At 32.1% G+C, this 22,350-nt stretch overlaps 1 pseudogene; it reads right to left on the reverse strand.

Annotated features, from left to right (window-relative positions):
* Positions 1-15,608: 15,608 nt before the first annotated feature.
* On the reverse strand, positions 15,609-17,096 carry LOC107915517 (F-box/kelch-repeat protein At3g06240-like; annotated as a pseudogene).
* Between the last annotated feature and the right edge of the window lie 5,254 nt (positions 17,097-22,350).

Consider the following 22,350-nt stretch of genomic DNA (forward strand, 5'->3'; position numbering starts at 1 on the left):
TAATCAATTTACTTGCCATTTCAAAATGAAATGTAAAGCAAAAGCTAATTATTGAAGTTAAAACCAAATTAAGAAACTTTTTGGAAAAATGGAAATTGGGAAAGTTCTCACAACAGTTTTAATATTTTTATAATATAATAATATAGGACTATATGAGATTTTTGGTAACGAGGGAAATCAAAGTTAACCTTGAAATGAAGGCCTAATTTGGTACGTCAAAACAAAGAGGCTTATTTTTCAAATTGATAGGTGTGTTATTGTGAATAAAATTTATTTTTTATTTTTTAAATTTATATTTTTATCAAATTATTTCAAAATAGATAGAAAAATTAATGTTTGTTAATTTTATTTACGTAGTATTCACATGGCAGTTTATATGTATGTTACAATAACAATTAATTTGTTTTAAAAAAATTAAAAACTTTAATTTTTAATATTTTTAAAATTCTTTCTTTTTGAATTTTTAATATTTAAAAAAAATAATTAATTGTTGGCATGACATCCACATAAATAAAATTTTTATTTATTATTGATTTAATAAATAATACAAATTAAAAAAATAAAATATTAAATGAATGATTAAAATAATTTGTTTTTTATAAAGTTGAAAGGATGAAAATAAGTATTTAAGGCTGATATGAATTTGGAGCATTGGGAAATAGGTTGTCCATCGCTTATAAAGTGGTAGGTGGGACAAAAGGGCTAGTCAAAGAATGAAATTGGGGAAAGTTAATATTTGAGAAAGGAATGGAAGGGTGGTTTGATGGGTTATTAATTTTTTTTTTGTGAACTAGTAAATTACAATAATAGGATAAAGCTCGAATAATAAACGTGACTAGTACAACTCGAATTCAGGTTACATTTGGAGCAATGAACACCCTTAACTATCAGACCATCATACGAGGTTCTATTAATTAAATTTTGGACTCGTAAGCCACGTTAAAAGAACAAGTCTTATGAAAAAGAAGCAGGACCATCCAAACATTGACGAGATGATAAGGGAAAATAGCCTGTGCAGGAGATTATAGATGTACTACTCGGTGGTAATGCAAACTAGGCCACCTCAAACTAGGGTTGAGCACAGAAATCGAGAAAATCGTAAAACCGATTCGAACTATTTGGTTTGGTTCGAGATTTGTATTATTGGATTCGATTTGATTTCAAGATATGTTATCATTCAAACTGCACAATTTGATTCAGGTTTTGTTTTTCTAGATAGGTATCATTTTATTCAAATCAGACCAAATGAAAAGAAAATTTTATCTTTAAAGAAATAGTTCCAATAGAATAATAAATTGAAACATAATTCTAATTTTAGGAAAATAATTTATTAAATTTTATAATATTTTATTTATAAAAGAAATTATTTTTCACAAGTTGTCAATTATATATATTTGATAGCTATGAATATAATTGATTATATGTCATATTATTATGAGTCGGTTATAACAAATTAAAAGCTAGCAACTAATTAAAATAATTAAATGAAATGACATAGAAAATCAGTAGTTGTATGAATGGTTTATGTATTAGCTTTTCTTTTAACAACTTTGAATTATTTATCAATTTAATAGCTTAACTTAAAATGATCTCTTAAATTTTTTTATTGATAATTATGATATTAATTTAATTATTTAATTCATTTTATAAATATATAAATGGATCTAAAGCATGTACTATTATTGTTGTGAAAAAAATAAAGAATTGCAATATTATAATTTTTGGGCCCAAAATGATATAGTTTATTACAAACCCAAATTTGCTAAAAACTGTCAAATTAAACCGAATCGTAATTTATGATTTCAGATATTTCGATTTTTATTCAATATAGTTTCGATTTCAAAATTTTAAAACTAAATGGAACGATGCAATTCAATTTTTTTCCAAAAATCAAACTGAACCAAATACACCCCTACCTTGAACTTTAAACGGAAAGCACACCTTCAGAGCATCATGTCTATTGCTGCTCCATTGAAGAAGCAGATGAGAAGGAAGTCATAGATGCTAAGGGTGATGACCTTCTCGTAGTCTTAGCCATCATAGCCTCGTTCCAGATGAAAAGAATCCTCATGAACACAGGGAGTTCAATCGACATTCTAGCGGCTAAGGCTTTTTGCTAGATGGGCCTAAAAGATCAGCACTTAAAAAACCTAACCTGATTTATAGCTTCAACCAAACGATTGTAGTGAAAGGCTTGATCATCCTGTCGAAAACATTGGGTGACGACAAGCACATAGTCACAAAGATGATCGAGTTTCTAATTGTGGATCATTCAACCAATTACATCCCTATCTTTGCCAAGCAAAAACAATACATTAAAAATAAATTAAATCCAAAGTTATCTAAATCGAGTCAATTGGACTACAAACGAATTAGAGTATTGATCCAAAAGAGGTAAAACACTGATTGATTTGCAAACCAATACAATCTGTTTGATTCAAACAAAAAAAATCAGTTGAAACAATTTTTGTCATTTTTATTTTAATTTACTTTAAATCAATTAGAACCAATTGATAAGATTATTTCGAAATCGATTCAACCTTTACCTTATCCATTTCTACCCTAACCATTTCTTGATCAAATCAACCCAACTGGTCCGTGCAGTCCAATTTGGATAACTTTGAGTTTTAATTCTTTTTAAAGTTTTTAAATATTTTTTATTTTTTAGGAGTTCTATTTTTTTCATAATTTTTTTAAAAATATATATTATTTAAATTTTTTATGCTTTTATTTAAAATATGAAAACAAATTTTAAAATTTTTTATCTACTTTTTAAAGTTTTTAAAGGGTAATGACCAAATTGACAAAAAAAAACCTAAATTTTAAAGGCTAAAAAATTTATTTTACATTTGACATCATGACATCATTAACTTTATCGATAAAATTAAATGGAAGGACAAAGATTTTTAAATAAAAAAAATACAAGGCCCTAATATCTCAAAATTAAATAATAGGGACTAAATTTTAAATTTAAAAATAGTACAAGAAACTTTAGCATATTTAAACCAAATTAAATATTTCTTTAATCACGAATTTAGCAAACAATTGAATATCATGAATGCTGCTTTATGTGGTATTTTAGCTATAAATGATTCATGGCTCTGAGAGGTTCATTTCTAGGGATGACAGGACTCAAATATTACTTCAAATGACCAAGCCAGGCACCAAAATGCCAGTTCTAGTTTACATGGACGCCTAAGCCTAACAAATCTACTAATTAGCATGCTAATTCAACATGTAGATGTCTCAAAATTTACAAGCAACAAAAGCAGTAATATCTGAATCACTACATACATTACAATTTACGCATAATAGTTCGGTCCTCGAACTCATTGTACAAGCCCAAATTTACCCGGGGCCCAATATGGTCCAAATAAAACCAACCCAATACCCACCTAGACCTAACCCAAAATCAACCCAATAGTAAAAACCCTAGCCCAAACCATAATAGAAAAAGAAAACAAAAAAAACCTAGCCTCCATAACCCTAGCCGCCGCTCTAGCCTCTGTCATGCCTGCCACCGTCGCCTACAGCACACCAACTCCACCTGCTTCACCATCCACTTGCACCTGCAAAAGAAGAAAAGACAGCATAGAAAAATAAAGAAAGAAAACTCTGTAAAATGGCTATATAAGCCATGAAAAATTATTGTAAAAGGGGGGATCTTTGGAATGAAAAAAAAAGAACAAAAATATCAATAAAAAAGATCCCCGAAGGTTTACTTCTACCGTTTATTTTTATTTTTATTTTATTATACTTTTTATATAGTTTTTACAAACGAAAATAAAACAAAATAAAAAAGTAGAAAAAGAAGAGGTTTTACCTATTTTCGGCGGTGGTGGAACACGAAGGGTTCGCTAGTTTTTTCTTTCTTTCTTTCATTTGTTCTTCGAATTTTGGGGATCCTTAGGGCCATTTTAACCCCAAATCTTGGCTCCACTCGAGAAGAGGAACAAAAGGAGGAGTTTGGTTTTTTCGGCAACCGCGGACGGCGGCGCCGTCGACGGGCGGTGGCGAACGGTTGGATCCCTGGCCGGTTTCTGGGGAGTGGAGAGAGAGCTTGAGAGAGTTTTTTAGAGTTTTTTTTAAATGAATGGTGAATAATGAATTTTTTTTAAAAAAATTAACTTAAATAGAGCCTTGAAACGGCGTCGTTTTGGGCTTGGGCACCAATAGCCAAAATGGCGCTGTTGTGCTTCAAGACCAGGATCGACCCGACCCACACAGAGAGGATCCGCGTGTTTTGATAATTGGGTTATTTACCCATTTGGTCCTTCCGCCTTTTTGGGGTGTTTTAATCTAGTCCTATTTGCACTTTTTATATTTTATAAATTTTGCCCTAAAATGTTTTAATATTTTCAATTTAGTCCCGTGTCCTTTGAAGGGACACGTGTCCCAATAATTGGGATATTTTCTTATTTAGCCCTTGAGCACTTTCGCGCCTTATATTTTAGTCCTTCTTGTGCTTTTCATTTCTAATTTCGTCCTTAAAATCTTGTTTATTTTCAATTTAATCCTCAACTTGCTATTTTAGTTATTTTCCTGTTAAATTAATTACTTTTTAGCATTATTAATATTGTTATATTGCATTATTATATCATTAGCATTGTATCATTATTATTTATTATATTCCTATATTCACTTATTTAAATTTGAAATAAATTTATCCTATTGTATATTGATTATTATTATTTGCTTATACATATTCTTTTATTTCAAACTTTATCATATATATATACATACATATACCTTTTATATTTGATAATTTCAAAATGTATATGTACATACATATGTTTTTTTATATTTTAAAATATATATGCATACATTTTTTTAAATACATGTACGCACATAAATTTTATTTATTTATTTATATATATATACATACTTATATATTATTTATGCTTTACACTTTATACCTTATATATGTACATATATATATACACATATACATACATATTTTTATTTATACATATATACATACATATTTATCTCTTTACATTTTTAACCTTATTCATTTTCTTTATTGCTATTTACATACTCATTATTATTTTTAAAAGAATGTTTTAATTCTATTCGTTTATTTACTTGTTATAATATAATTGGTTTGTATCTTAAATTTATTTATTTCATTTTTGATGATTGTTCGTATTATTCATACTTACATTACCGAATTCATTTTTGTTTTGTCACGTGTATTAACATCGTGTTTTATTTCTACTATTTCGCGTTAAATTGTTTTTATTCAATGTATAAATTATGACTTTTGAATAAACAAAATTTCGCGTTTAGATTTGAGAAAGTCGTACCCTAACTTACTGGGTTTCGATTTTCGCAATAAATCTAAAAACACGAATCTTTTCAAACTCAACTTTTAAACGATCTCGGGAATTAAGAAAAGATCGTGTCCTAACTTACTGGGCATGATCCCCTTTTTTAATCCGAGATAGCTAAATATCTTTAAAATAAGTAAATTTTTTACATTCATTCGCGCATCGGGAATTCAAGACATTGTGTCCTAACTTACTGGATATAATTCTCTTTCTCGATTAACGTGAAATATGCTCTTTTCCCACAAATTTTCAACATTTTAATAAAGGATCGTATTTTAAATTTCTTTAAAGTTTTTAATCTTCGACACTAAGACATTAATTAATCAACTAGGTACCAATTTTGGGCGTTACGAGGGTGCTAATCCTTCCTTGTACGTAACTGACTTCCGAACCCATATTTCTGAATTTCGTGGACCAAGATCGTTCTTTTAATAAAATTAAATTGTTTATTAGAAACAACCACTTTACGAGGTGACCCGATCACACCTCATCAAAAAGGATCGGTGGCGACTCCCATTTTAATTTTCGTTTTTAAAATCTAAGTTGGCCTCGTTTTATAAAAAAAAAATGGTGTCAACAGCTTGGCGACTCCACTGGGGACCCAAAATAATATAGTTAAGCCATGAGTTGATTTTTTTGTCTTTTTGTCAAAAATTGAAAACTTGGTTTAAATGTACGATCCTTTCATTGCATTTCATTGGTCTTTATTACAATTTTCATCGTTGAGGTTTACAATTGCTGTGTTAGTTTAAGTTTTGGTATCTTTCTGCATTGTATTGCATGACCGTTGGCCACACCCTTTAAAGTGGGAGTGAGAAGCTAGTCCTTCGTGAGATTTTCACCTCGGTGCAAGATAATGGATCGCTTTCGGGATACATCCGTACCTCTGTCGTCGTGAGATTTTCATCTCCGTGCAGCCATAGGGAAATGTATTCCCCTGAACCGAACTCGGTCCGTATGACCTATAATGGGTGAGGATTGAGGAATCTGTTGGTTCAGGTACCTTTACTTTAGAACCAAACCGCATGTAGAAGACCTTAAGAGCCTACCCTAGGTGAAACCACTTCAAACCCCTAGTGGTCACTCGAATAGGTGTTCTATTTATTCTTCCATGCTTTTGCTTTGTACTAACCTATTTTCTTTTGTTTTGGTTATGATTGCATTGCATTTTCATCATAAAAATGAGGTGTTGATTCACGTTCAGTTGCTAAATAGAGAGCTTGTCATAAGAAAATGGGTTTCTTGATAAAGTGGATGATAATATGGTTGTCCGAATATGGTCCAAGAAAACGTGATAAGAGAAGGATGATAGTTTAGTGGAGGACTACACGACTTTGCTTCATTGCCCGAGGATTCAAGATGACAAAGATTATTTGAAAGCCGTTGAACTTTCTTAAAAAAAAGCCAACGAGCATCACAAGCATGAGTGAGCAACGAGTCGCGGCCCGGATCAAGTAAAAATGAGATAGAAGAGACATTCCTTTTGAAGAGTTCATGAAATTTATCTTAACTCTCGAATGGAGAAGTGGATCGAATGTCTCCGCCTATGAGGGAAAAATTGTATATATATCCGTTTTATGTAAAGAGATTTGTTTTCTAGTAAAGTTGTTCTAATAGAATTGAATTAGAATCAACGTCTCTTTTTGCATTTATTCCATTCATCTGCATTACATTTCATTGCATCATATGCATTAAAATTCACAAAAGAACCCTAATTAAACGAGATTATTTCAGTTAATCTGGAAACCAACAAGAATCCACCAACCAAATATCACTACGGTACCCGTCACCAAACAAAAGCAATGGATTAGAGGTTAGAAAGATTGGAACAATTGCAAAAGAAGATGCAAGATCAGATGCAGGAACGGTTGGATAAAATCCAACAAGACATGCAAGAGTCCCAAAGAACAATGATGAGTCAATTGGCGCAGTTATTGGCTAGAGGGAATGATAAAGGAAAAAGCCCTGTAGTTGATTTTGGGGTTGAGGGCCCCATTTATCCTCCAAGTTTCACCCCGACGAGTACCCTGACGCAACCAGAGATGTGCCCGCAAAGAACACCTGTCACTATCTGACCTCAATATCAGGCTGGTGCCGAGGCACCAATGAACTTTCAAACAGGCTCGGGTTCTAATCCGAGAGATAATCCAACCAACCCCATTGTTCTTGATCTTGACGACATGGCAGAAGTGGAAAAAGTAAGAGTGGATCTACCAAAGCAACTAGAGGATCGATATAGGTGGATAGAGGAAAAATTTAGAGTCATGGAGAACACCGACTACCATTGTGGAGTTGACGCCAAGGATCTGAGTTTGGTCCCTGATTTAGTGCTCCTTCTAAGTTCAAGATGCCAGAGTTTGAAAAGTATAATGGGACTAGTTGTCCTGAAGCTCACATCACGATGTTCTGCTGAAGAATAACGGGATACGTTAATAACAAGCAACTGTTAATTCATTGTTTCCAAGATAGTCTGATTGGACCGGCTGTCAAATGGTACAATCAGTTGAGCCGTGCCAACATCCATTCATGGAAAGACTTGGTGCAGGCTTTCATAAAGCAATACAAGCATGTAACAGACATGACACCCGATAGAATCACATTGCAGAACATGGAAAAGAAAAAAAGTGAGCTTTAAGCAATATGCCCAAAGATGGAGAGAGGTAGCGACACAAGTTCAGTCACCTCTTCTGGAGAAAGAAACCACGATGTTTTTCATCAACACTCTGAAAGCCCCATTCATTAACCACATGTTGGGAAGCGCTACTATGAGCTTCTCAGATATGGTAATGTCTGGCGAGATGATTGAAAACACCATAAGAAGTGGGAAGATAGATGCAAGGGAAAGTGCCAAAAGATCAACCCCAAAGCACAAAGAAAATAAAGTGAGCAACCTGAGCTTGTATAATAAAGGGTATTCAAAATCAGTCACTGTAGGCCAGCCAAAGACGGTAGCAGCTAGCTATCAAGGCCCCTCAAAGCAAGAATCCAACTCGAGGCCAAACACAGAAAGACTCCAGTTCACACCCATCCCAGTAACGTATAAGGAGTTATATCATAATCTGTTTGATGCGCATGTAGTAGCCCCTTTCTACTCAAAACCCCCACAACCTCCGTACCCTAAATGGTACGATGCGAATGCACAATACGATTATCATAGGGGAATTAACGGCGCATTCTATAGAAAATTGTATTGCCTTTAAAAAATGGTTGAAAGGCTTATCAGTATGGGCATTGTCAAATTAGATGATTCATCTAGTGTAAAAAATCTGCTACCCAATCACATTGATAATAGGGTGAATGCGATGTATGAAGAAGTGTTGGGAAGCGTTCACATCAATGCAGTACATGAAGGCAACTGAAAAGGGACCTTGTTAGATATCCACCCTTATAAACTTAGAAGTGTTCTAAATAAATCAGATTGTAAAAGAAATCTTTGTAGTATTTAGAGCCTACTTAGAGTAATATTCAGAACACACTTGTTGCTTTCAGCCTAGAGGCAATAAAAACTCTTTTGTGAAATAGGCTCATGTCTGAACGTCATTATTTTAATGAAATATATCTTTGCGATCATTTTTGAGCCAATATTCTTTTATTCTTTGTGAATAAATATTTTTTCATTCTTTCTTCCAAATCATTCATAATCATACGGAACAAATAATTACTCATAAGTTCATATATTCTTTATACATTCTTTTGTACCTATAATAAGTCCCTAGATATCAATGACACGAGTGACGCTGCTATAGACTCAGAATCTCCTTTTGAGCGAGACATGTGTCTAGAGGGATCTTATGACTTTGAAGATGACATGGATTGTAGCTTATTTCTGGACTTATTGAGGATGGTAGAACAAGATGGAAAACAGATCCTACCCTACAAAGAATCAATGGAATCCATGGTGGAGCGCATAAAGGTCATTAGGTCGATCTCGCTAAAAGCTTCTAGCGGTCATCTATTTGTCTTCGTAGGTAAAAGCCGCTTCATATACCAATGTCACAAAGTCAACAGCCAGCAAATTTTTGAAAAATTATATGTCGGTATGGAATGCAAAAAGGATCATATCCGAAAATACACTAAATTTGAACAAAACAATATCAAAAGTTTGCAGTATGTTCACGATTAATGCCATATCACCCAAAAAAAGATGGCAAAAAAAAACTCTGCCGGGGCAACGCCTTCTTTTTTGGCTTATCCAGTTTCTTCTCTCTGAGTTTTTAGACCCAATCCCGATTGAAGAGGAATGTTCAAAGTTATCCATCATGGTCAAATGCGCCAAAAGTAAATAATGCGAACTCACAAAAAATTTTGCCCTAGAGAATTCCATGAGAAGGACCGGGTATTGAAGAAGATCCTTCCCACACAAAAAGAACTTCATGCCAAGCTGGAAAGGACCTTATGTGGAAGACCTTATCTAGAAAAGCGTCAATTTTGATCAAAAGGGATAACGAGGATATGCCTAATTCTATGAGTTCAGATTCAATAAAAATTGTTAAAAAAAAGAAGAGAAAGAAGGAAAAAGAAAAAAGACAGAAGAAGAAGAAAAGAAAAAATAAGAGGCCAAGATGAAAACCCGCAAAGGGCGCCTTGAGACCAAAATGGATTTGAGTTGAAAACCTAAAAAGGGTGGCTCAAAAATTGATCAAAATGGGGCATGAGGTGATCAGAGCAGCTCAAATTTTGATCAGATTGGGGCATGTGGTGATCTTGTTATACCTGAATCAATAGAAAAGGGAAGGCGAAGTCTTGGGGCATCGACAAAGTACTGTAGATCTCCTAAACACATATCAAACTCAGAAAGGTCTTCAGAAAGTTTGTATAAAGAAGTTTAAGCTACGATATCTGGGGTACCTAACTTTCATTCTATTTATATATTGAATTTGTTGATCTTGGAATACTTCTTTCTTTTTCAAGATACGTGTTCCAATCAATTCCTCTTATTCTTGCTATCATTGATAATTTATTTCGTGCTATGCTCCCAAATCAATTCTATTTTATCCATCGTTATGATCTTTTGCAAGCATGTTGCATTGGAATAATGATTAATGGACTAATAATACTTTCACAATAGAAGTTTTGCATATTACTCTAGAAGTTTCTAAAAAATATAGGAACCTAAAACATGACCATTGTTTAGAAAACACCAAGTTTAAAGGGTGAAATATCTAAGAAGAAAGAGTTTAAGTTAAGACTATCCTCTCGAATTTTGTTGTCCAAACATTGATTGAACAAAATGACAATATGTCATGTTGGTGACAAAGCTTCAATTAACAAACAAGCAAGGATCACCGAGTGATAAGAAGAGGTTTTCTCGGAGAAGAAAATTATGCAATTGTGCATAAATATTTAGTACGACACCTTGGGAATGGTGTAGGAGACCAAGGAGATTCAGATCCTGTATCCCTGAATTGCAGTGGAAGAGGATTGGGAAAGAGCCATATTTTATACTCAGTGGGAGGAAGATGGTTCAAATATTTTGTCCCAAAGGTACAGTGGATCGAACGTTGAAGATTACAGTGGGGGCAATCCAGTTAAGTAAGATATAAGTATTACAACCGGACAAGATAGCATTCTAACGTGTTGGCAATAAAGCCTTATTGAATAATGAACAATAACAACTCGAACATTAAGGATTCACTTTCATGACATTTTGCATTTATGCACGCACATTTAGTTAGAAGATTTTGATTCATTTCGATCATAATATTCTAATCACTGGGCATAAATAGGCCCATGAAATGGATTCTACAGGTTATGTTCCCTAGAACAGATCGGTGAAACCACCAGTCTTATCTCCCTTAGCAGCAGTGGAGTAGGTCAAAAATTATAGATCCTGTCTCCCTAAGCAGTAGTACAACAAATCGAATACGGTGAATCTTATCTTCCCAAGGTAGTAGGGAAGTAGATTTAAACCACCACTCCTATCTTCTTAAGCAGTAGTGGAGTAGGTCGAAGATTGTAAATCTTGTCTCCCTAAGCAGTAGTGGAGCAGATCAAAGACGGTGAATCTTATCTTCCCAAAGTAGTAGGGAAACAGATTTGAACCATCAGTCCTATCTCCCTAAACAGTAGTGGAGTAGGTCGAAGATTGTAAATCTTATCTCCCTAAGCAGTACTAGAGCAGATCGAAGACAGTGAATCTTACTTCCCTGGCGGTCTAGTAGAACAGATTGAAGCTATAATGGCGAATCTTGCTTCCCCGACATTGCAATTAAAAAGATTGAAGCCACAACAGCGAATCTTACTTCCCTGGCGGTGCAGTGGAACAGATTGAAGCTACAACGACGAATCTTACTTCCTCAACATTGCAATTGAAAAGATTGAAGCTACAACAGCGAATCTTACTTTCTCAGGTGGTGCAGTGGAACAGATTGAAGCTACAACGGCTAATATTGCTTCCCCGACATTGCAATTAAAAGATTGTGGCCACAACGGCGAATCTTACTTCCCTAGCGGTGTAGTGGAACAGATTGAAGCTACAACGGCGAATCTTGCTTCCCCGACATTACAATTAAAAGATTGAAGCCACAACGGCGAATCTTGCTTCCCCGACATTGCAGTTAAAAAGATTGAAACCACAACGGCGGATCTTACTTCCTATGCGATGCAGTGGAACAGATTGAAGCTACAACAGTGAATCTTACTTCCTCGACATTGCAGTTAATTAAAACTGAAGATAGTAAACCTTATCTCCCTGAAGTTGCAGTGGAGTAGGTTAAAAATAAACCAATCTTATCTCCTTGAAGTTGCAGTGGAGTAGATTGAAGTTACTAGTCCTATCTCTCTGAAGTTGCAGTGGAACGGATTAAAATGATGGATCTTATCTATCTGAAGTTGCAGTAGAGCAGATCGCATCAGACTTTGTGCAGTAAAGCAAGTTGAAGTTACAAGTCTTATCTCACTGAGGTTGTAGTAGAGTAGACTGAAGATAGTAGATCTTATCTCTCTGAAGTTGCAGTAGAACAGATCACACCATAATAAGTCTTATCTCCCTAAAGTTGCAGTGAAGCAGACCGAAGATAACAAACCTTATCTCCTTGAAGTTACAGTGGAGCAGGTTGAAGATACCTCAAACCTTATCACCCTGAAGTTGCAGTGGAGTAGGTTGAAGATACAAGTCTTATCTCCCTGACGTTGCAGTGGAGCAAACTAAAACTACGAATCTCATCCCCTTGAAGTTCCTGCGAAGAAGATTAAAGTTATAAGTCAGATCTCTCTGAAGTGCAGTGTAGTGGATTGAAGCAACAAGATACAGTGGACTGCGAGAAGGATATCTGAAGAAGAAAGGCACCAAGAAGTCAAGACTCAGCGAGACTGGGAAAATTTGGTCTTTTTTGGTCTTTACTCTGTTCTCGTTACACAATAACGAGCAAAGAGGGGCAGCTGTACAAGCTCAAATTTACCTGGGGCCTAATATGGTCCAAATAAAACCAACCCAATACCCACCTAGACCTAACCCAAAATCAGCGCAACAGTAAAAACCCTAGCCAAAACCATAATAGAAAAAAAAAACCTAGCCGCCATAACCCTAGCTGCCGCTTTAGCCTCTGCCATGCCTGCCACCATCGCCTACAGCACACCAACTCCACCTGCTTCACCACCCACTTGCACCAGCAAAAGAAGAAAAGACAGCATAGAAAAATAAAGAAAGAAAACTTTGTAAAATGGTTATATAAGCCATGAAAAATTATTGTAAAAGGGGGGATTTTTGGAATGAAAAAAGAGAGCAAAAATATCAATAAAAAAGATCCCGAAGGTTTACTTCTACCATTTATTTTTATTTTTATTTTATTCTACTTTTTATATAGTTTTTACATACGAAAATAAAACAAAATAAAAAAGGAAAAAGAGAAGAGGTTTTACTTATTTCCGGTGGTGGAACACGAAGGGTTCCCTAGTTTTTTTTCCTTTCTTTTCTTCGTTCTTCGAATTTTGGGGATCCTTAGGGCCATTTTAACCCCAAATCTTGGCTCTACTCGAGAAGAGGAACAAAAAGGGGAGTTTGGTTTTTTCGGACACCGCGGACGGCGGCGCCGTCGCCGGTGACCGGCGGCCAGCGCGGTGGCGAATGGCCGGATCCTTGACCGGTTTCTGGGGAGAGAAAGAGGGCTTGAGAGAGTGTTTTAGAGTTTTTTTTAATGAATGGTGAAGAATGAAATTTTTTTAAAAAAATTAACTTAAATAGAGCCTTGAAACGGCGTCGTTTTAGGCTTGGGCACCAATAGCCAAAACGGCGCCGTTTTGCTTCAAGACCAGGATTGACCTGACCCGCACAGAGAGGATCCGCTTGTTTTGATAATTGGGTTATTTACCCATTTGGTCCTTCTGCTTTTTTTGGGTGTTTTAATCTAATCCTATTTGCACTTTTTATATTTTATAAATTTTGCCCTAAAATTTTTTAATATTTTCAATTTAGTCCCGCGTCCTCTGAAGGGACACGTGTCCCAATAATTGAAATATTTTCTTATTTAGCCCTTGAGCACTATCGCGCCTTATATTTTAGTCCTTCTTGTGCTTTTTCATTTCTAATTTCGTCCTTAAAATCTTGTTTATTTTCAATTTAATCCTTAACTTGCTATTTTAGTTATTTTCCTGTTAAATTAATTACTTTTTAGTATTATTAATATTGTTATATTGCATTATTATTATATCATTAGCATTGTATCATTATTATTTATTATATTTCTATATTCACTTATTTAAATTTGAAATACATTTATCCTATTGTATATTGATTATTATTATTTGCTTATACATATTCTTTTTTATCATATATATACATACATACATATACCTTTTATATTTGATAATTTCAAAATGTATATGTACATACATATGTTTTTTATATTTTAAAATATATATGCATACATTTTTTTAAATACATGTACGCACATAAATTTTATTTATTTATATATATACATACTTATATATTATTTATTCTTTACATTTTATACCTTATATATGTACATATATATATACACATATACATACATATTTTTATTTATACATATATACATACATATTTATTTCTTTACATTTTAATCTTATTCATTTTCTTTATTGTTATTTACATGCTCATTATTATTTTTAAAAGAATATTTTAATTCTATTCGTTTAATTACTTGCTATAATATAATTGGTTTGTATCTTAAATTTATTTATTTCATTTTTTATGATTGTTCGTATTATTCATACTTACATTACCGAATTCATTTTTGTTTTGTCACGTGTATTAACATCGTGTTTTATTTCTATTATTTCTCGTTAAATTGTTTTTATTCAATGTATAAATTATGACTTTTGAATAAACAAAATTTCGTGTTTAGATTTGAGAAAGTCGTACCCTAACTTACTAGGTTTCGATTTTCGCAATAAATCTAAATATATGAATCTTTTCAAACTCAAGTTTTAAACGATCTCGGAAATTAAGAAAAGATCGTGTCCTAACTTACTGGGCATGGTCCATTTTTTAATTCGAGATATCTAAATATCTTTAAAATAAGTAAATTTTCGACATTCATTCGCGCATCGGGAATTCAAAACATTGTGTTCTAACTTACTGGATATAATTCTCTTTCTCAATTAACGTGAAATATGCCCTTTTCCCACAGATTTTCAACATTTCTATAAAGGATCGTATTTTAAATGTCTTTAAAGTTTTCAATCTTCGAAACTAAGACATTAATTAATCAACTAGGTACCAATTTTGAGCGTTACGAGGGTGCTAATGATTTCTTGTACGTAACCGACTCCCGAACCTATTTTTCTAAATTTCGTGGACCAAAATCGTTGTTTTAATAAAATTAAATTGTTTATTAGAAACAACCACTTTACAAGATGACCCGATTACACCTCATCAAAAAGGATCAGTGGCGACTCCCATTTTAATTTTCGTTTTCAAAATCCAAGTCGACCCCGTTTTATCAAAAAAAAAAATAGTGTCAACACTCATAATATAATTCCCTAAGGATTTAGTTGGTTCCATGGTCTCCTTTACCAATTACCATATTTGACTTCATAAACTCCTTTTTACTTTCCATGTAGCATATCTCCGCGTTTCTTGCATATAAATCTGCATGAAAGCTTTACTTTTCATGTATCACTAAATCACAAACGGATGCATATTGAATGGGAGACGTGTATAAACTCAAGAAAAGAATAAAAACTCACATGTTCATTTAAGGATCTTGCCATAGACTCTGGTCCATCCTATATAAACTTTTTCAGCTTATTAGTTAACAACCATGATACAAAGAAACAGAACTGTGTAATTTGTACATGGAAACGGAAAACAAAAGTTCATTAAAATGGCATCAAAAGCATTATCTTCAAGCTGTAGGTAATGGAAAAAATTTTGGAACTCACACTCTAATCCTATTAATAAGGTGCATTTATATATTCATGAATCAATACAACTCTGTACCATGAAATCTACTATAGCACCAAGAAACTAAATAAAACCTCAGAGAAAAAGATTCATTTCTAGTTTGTGCACATTTTATACAAAAGCAAATGCATGAATATTCCACACCGGAGAAAAATGAGAAAAGGATTTGTGGCTTGAAGTCTAAACTTTCACTTGATGAAGCATATGTTAGTTTCAGGATTATGACATAATACCTGGAAATTTGCTCTCCTTTTGCAACATTGTAGAGAGAAACCAAGCATGGGGTATAAGCAATTGCATCAAATTGTGAGCGAATCCGGAAGGATTTAGCTCCTCGCATATGTCTCCTCTTTTGGTTGTAACAAGTTATTTCCTCATTATTTAGCAACATAAATATTTCTCCATTGCTCAAAACAAGCATTGGTTGATAGATATCCCAGCCATATCCCTTTGGGTACATATCTTTGATGACAAATTGTTTGGTCCAAGACTCCTTGACACCATATTCTTTCATAACCCAAATGTCAAATTCCACGAAATCTGGAAAGTAACATATAAACAGACAATCTCCTAGCACTCCAGTCGTTGTGTATTCTGTAAATACCTTATCCAATTCCTGAAAATGATCAGGGGGTGGAGCTATACCAAACTGCTCAGTATCAATGTCAAAAGAATTTATGAATTCACCAGCACCACCAAAAGAAATGTTATACCAATGAAGGGCTCCATTCAAGAAAGCGTTGAAAGGTAAAGAAACAAGGTCAGTAGGTGCATTTCCGAACCCGATGCTTCTCCATGTACGACTCCCAATGGTTTATATTTCAGCCATTGGATAATTCGATTCAACTATAGGATAATAGCTGTGCAAAAGTTTGAATTGATTAGTGACAGTTGAATAACCAAGTCCCCAAAAACGACTCCTACACCTTTCCTTATAAGGTGGTTGAATTGTGATAAATTCACCCAAAATTGGGTTACACACATAGAAAGGGTATCTTTTTTTGGTCCAAGTAAACAAAGCAAACCATTGCATGCACTGATATCAGAAATATCCCAAGTGGGTACATTAGATTTGGGTGTAAGTTGAGTTTGGAGACCTGGAAACTTGCACCAACAGCATAAATGTGGGATAAGTGGAGCCCTTTTCGAGATTTTTGGAGTGGCTTAGTTTTGATTAAAATGCAGAGAGGTGATATTGAAAGGTGGAGGCCTGCAAATTCAGGATCAGAAATGAGAGAGATGAATCTCTTGCAAACGCACCTGCAATGGAGAAGGTCATGGATGGGAAGCCTTGAGAGAATGCCTAAGATTAAAGGCTGTGGAAGTTGAAACAATCTGCAACTGTTTGCTGTTGGTTCATGTCTGTTGCTTGATGGTTCCATTGCTCCTCGCTTTCAGCCTCTCATTTTCTGATAATTTTCTTTCCACTTGAAATGGGATTGAACTCTATAAGCGTAAGACACTACCAAGTAAGAAGCTTGAAATAGTTTAAATTGTAAATGTTTCTTTTAATTTTTCGTTCTGGAACCCTAAAATGGAATATTTTTCTACTGTGTTTATTCATTTATGTACCATATAACTTAGGGGTAATCCAGTGGAGTTAACTTATACTTAGGTTGGAGTTTATTCATATATATATATTTTTAAGTTTAAATTTGATTCATTCTTTTTTTATTAATTGAGTCAATTAATTTTTTTACCTCTTATCTAGAGCTGTCCATGGGACGAGCCAGGCCGGGCCCAAAAAAATTTTCAGCCCGCTTCCTAGGCCCGGGCTTGGCTCGAAATATGGGCCTGAGATTTTGTCCAAGCCCGGCCCGGGGAAAAAATATGAAACCTGAGCTCGGCCCTGCCCGGCCCGACCCGTTTTTTAATTAAAATTAAAAATATATTTTTATTAAAATTAAAACTAATTGTTATTAAAATTAATTGTTATCAAAATTAATTGTTATTAAAATTGTATCAAATTATATTTTTTTGTACTAGTCAACATTTTGTAAAATCTAACATTTTGTTAGTAAAATTATTAATTGTTAATTGTATTAATTGTTACTAAAATTATCAAATTATATCAAATTATTAATTGTTAATTGTATTAATTGTTGTAACAAAATCTAACATTTTGTAACTTAAAACTTAAAATAAAACTAAAACTAGTATATTTTAAAAATAAAAAATATATATATTTAATATATTTTCGGGCCGGGCCGGGCCGAGCCTAGGCCAAAAAATTTTTGCCAGAGCCCAAGCCATATTTCAGGCCTATATTTTTACCTGAACCCTCCCATATTTTGGGCGGGTCGTCGGGCCGGGTCGGGCCGCCCGGCCCATGGACACCTCTACTCTTATCACACTTATATTTCGAAGAATTTCTAGTCTATTTGGTTCGATCTTATTTAAAAACATTGAATTTTTTATTTTTATATTTTTAAAATGTCTTTTTATTTTTTTATTTTTAAAGAGTTTTTTTATTATTTTAAAAATTTATAATTTTTAAAATTTTATGTTTTTTTTGTTTAAAACATGAAAAATAATTTTAATTTTAAAAAATATTACATATTTGTAAAGGGTATAAACCAAATTGTTAAAAATCTATAAATATTGAAGTTAAAAATTTTTAAAATTTTAAAAATCAATATACTCGCAAACTAGTACAGAATAGTCGAATCGGTCTAAAAAATAAGTTAAACTCGTAGTTAAACCAAATTTTTTAATTTTTAATAATTTATTTATTTTGGACAAGTGGTTCTGGAAACCAATTAATCAGGCCAGTTTAAAATTAATTCAACTATCGATTCAATTGATTTTTTAGCTCGGTTCAACCAGTTTATATCAATTTACCGGTTAATCAATTTTTTAACTTTCACCAAATCGATACTCAATCTGACTGGTCAGTTCAGCCCGATTTAAATAATATTAGATTTTAAAATTTATTATATTTTAAAAATCATTTCTATATTTTAGTTTTTGAATTTTAAAAGTTTACTTTTACATAAATTTTATATATGTTTTTTAAAAAAGTAGTTTTTATTTTTAGCGAAATTATGATGTTTAAAATTTTATTTTATATTTAAAACTATGAACAACTTATTTTTAAAAAAAAATTTATATAAAATTTAAAAGTAAAGATCAAATTCACATAAAATCTTTGACATAATTAATTTCATAGGGCTCCGCGTAAAATCTTTTTAGATGGCTTAATGTCATAAGAGGTTAAATGCTCATCTTTTTCTCACCGACTATTCTCTTTCCTTGTTTCGTCATAATTAATTTCATCGGGCTCCGCGTAAAAAATTGATCACACTATATTTTCTTTAAGTAAAAGTCACTTTAGATTTTAGTCTTAATCCATTTTATTTTATTTTTATAAAATTTTTGATGATTTTTGTTTAAGTTTTTTAATTCAGATAAGTGTTTTATCAATTCAGTCATTTCGATTAGGAAATTATTAAAAGTTTTAAAAAATGAGTTTAATTAATTTAATTATCAATCTAATTAATTTAAAAATATTTTTTGAAATGATAATTGTTAATATTTTATCTGACCGATCAATTTAGTTCGATTCAAAAACACTAAATATTGTCTATGCTGATTTTTTATTTTTTTTTACAAAATAGTGATGGTTTTAAATTTTAGTTTCTTTAGTTGTGTTTTAAATATATATATATATGGGGGATTTGTTAAGGTAAGGATATTATTAAATCTATTAAAAATTATTATCGAATAATCTTATCATGATACAGTATTTTTTATTAATTTTAACGACAAAATTAGACAAAAAATCAAAATTTCTAAATAAAAGGAGATTTAAATTTCAAAATAAAATCAATTTTAAACTTAATTAATATTATATAAATTTTGAAAATTTATTTTTATTCATTTATATTATATAAATAATAAAAAATTGAATAATAAATTTAAATTCTTCGTAAACTGAGTTGTGCATGGACTTGTCTTTTCATCAACTAGGGGTGTTCATTTGGTTAACCGACCGGTTAACCGACCTGAAATTACTATAACCGAATTAACCGACCTTCCAAAAATTTTAACCGTTAACCGAACCGATTTTTTTAAAAAAAATTAACCGAACCGAAATTTTTTCGGTTAATAAGGTCGGTTAACCGAATTAACCGAAAATTATGTTTTTTTTATTTTTGGTTAAAAATTACCCAAATTACCCGAATTAACCGAATTAACCGAATTACCGAAAAATACCTGAATTACCCGAATTTTTTTATTTTTTATTTTTAAAATTTAAAAAATTTAGAAATTATTAAAGTAAATTGGGTTTTAGACTTTAGTAAATTGGGTTGTCTTTTAGTTTTAGTTTTATTGGATTGGGTAATTGGGTAAACTTTAGTTTTAGTTTTATTGGGTTGGGTAATTGGATTGGGTAATTGAGTTTGGGCTGGGTTGGATAATTTTATTTATTAATTTTTTCGGTTAACCGAAAATTTTCAGTTAACCGACCGGTTTCAAACCGAATTAACTATTAACCGAAAAATCATAAAAAAATTAACCGACCCCCGACTGAAAAAATTCGGTTAACCGTCGGTTAACTGAATTTTTTCGGTTTTACCCAAATTATGCACACCCTATCATCAACAATTAGATTGACTTCCAAGCTGATTAGCGTAACAATCTACTTTCACTTCTAGAGGTGGGTTTTTAATCTAAATTCATCAACTTTTTATATAAATGGAGTGGTTTTGTTAGTTTTTTCTTTCTTTTAAATGAAGTTAAATCGGGGTTTTTTTTTCTAAAATACTTAAATACAACTTTAACTTTTTTTTTCTAATTTGTTATATCAAAAACTGATTAATTCATAAACTACGATTTGGTTGATTGAGACTAATTTGAAATTGATTTAACTATTCATTCAACCTATTTTAGCTCAATCCTAACCGATTAAGGGCCAGTTCTTCATTGCTTAAAAAAAGTACTTCTTACTCCAAAAGTACTTTTGAAAGAAAAGCTGTGAAGAACAAGCTGCTTTTGGCTGAAATTTTTAGCTTTTCAGAAGTGCTTTTGAAAAGCCCTTCTGAAAATGAGCTGAAAAGGAAAAGCAAAAAATTTTAGCTTTTCCTCTCACAAAAATACTTTTAGTGCGTAATTACTTTTTCACCCCTCCAATAACATAGTATTTTTCGTTTTTTTTTGTGTTTAATTACAATTGTGTTAAAATCATTAATTAAAAATAAAAAAATATTTTTTAAAATACTAATTAAAAATATTTAAATATTTAAAATATAGTTTATATATTCTAATTAAATTTTATAAATAATTAATATTTATTACTTAAAAATATTTATAATTTATATTTTATATATTAAAATATTAACAAGTTATAATAATTTTTTATATTATTACTAAAATATAATAATATTAACTAATTTAAATATTATTTAAATGCATATTTGTTACTTGATAATAACATGTCTAAAATGAAAATTTTATTTCTCAAAAGCACTTTTTGACAGCAATGCTAAACACTCAAATTTTAAACTAAACTTTTCAAAAGCACTTCTCAAAAGTACTTTTCCACAACACTTTTCAAAAGTACTTTTTCACAGCAATGAAGAACTGGCCCTAAATCCTAATTAGTGCAACAAAATTTGAATAACTTTGAATTTTAGAATTTTAAATTTTAAAATTTTTTATTTTTTTAAAAATATACTTTTTAAAATTTTTATACTTTTATTTAAAATATAAAAAAATTAAAATTTCTATGTATTTTTAAAGGATAAAGACTAAATTGACAAAAAAGAACAATAAATTTAAAGGCTAAAAAAATTATTTTACAGTAGACATCATAAATTCATTAAATTAAACGGAAGAACCAAGATTTAAATAAAAAAAAAGAAAAGAAATATAGGTCTCAATGTCTCAAAATTAAAGTATAAACACTAAGTTTTAAATTTTAAAATAGTGCAAGAAACTTTAGCATATTTAAACCAAATTAAATATTTCTTTAATCACGAATTTAGCAAACAATTGAATGTCATGAATGCTTACTACACCAAAACAGGCTTTTAGCGGCGCTTTTTTAGGCCTTTAGCGGCGCTTTTTAGCGCCGCAGATACTTTTAGCGGCGCTTTTAAAAGCGCCGCAATAGACGCCGCTAATGAATGTGCCGCTAACTTTAGCGGCGCATCTTGCACAAACGCCGCTGAAGACTAAGACCTTTAGCGGCGCTTTAGTGGAAGCGCCGCTAAAGACCCTGATCTTTCGCGGCGCTTTCCCCTAAAACGCCGCAATAGACCCTGATCTATAGCGGCGCTTTGACCAAAAACGCCGCTAAAGACCCTTATCTTTAGCGGCGTTTTGACCAAAAACTCCACTAAAGGCCAACACCTTTAGTGGCGTTTTTTAAGAAAAACGCCACTAAATTTGGCAGATTTGTAAAATAAAATTTTTTATATTTTCAGCCCTCCTGTAAAAACAAATCAAAAGAAATCATATCTAAACCAGCCAAAAGTAATAAATAAATATATTAAACAAATAATATAATAAATATCAATAAATAAAATAAAAATCGTATTATTCTTACAAAAATGTTAAAAGTTAAAATGAAAATTAAAAGTCAAAATAGAACTATATTTACACGATGTCTAAGACGGCGGCTGTTGCGACTGC

The sequence above is a fragment of the Gossypium hirsutum genome, chromosome D10 (genome assembly GCF_007990345.1).
Source record: "Gossypium hirsutum isolate 1008001.06 chromosome D10, Gossypium_hirsutum_v2.1, whole genome shotgun sequence".
NCBI classification, from domain to species: Eukaryota; Viridiplantae; Streptophyta; class Magnoliopsida; order Malvales; family Malvaceae; genus Gossypium; species Gossypium hirsutum.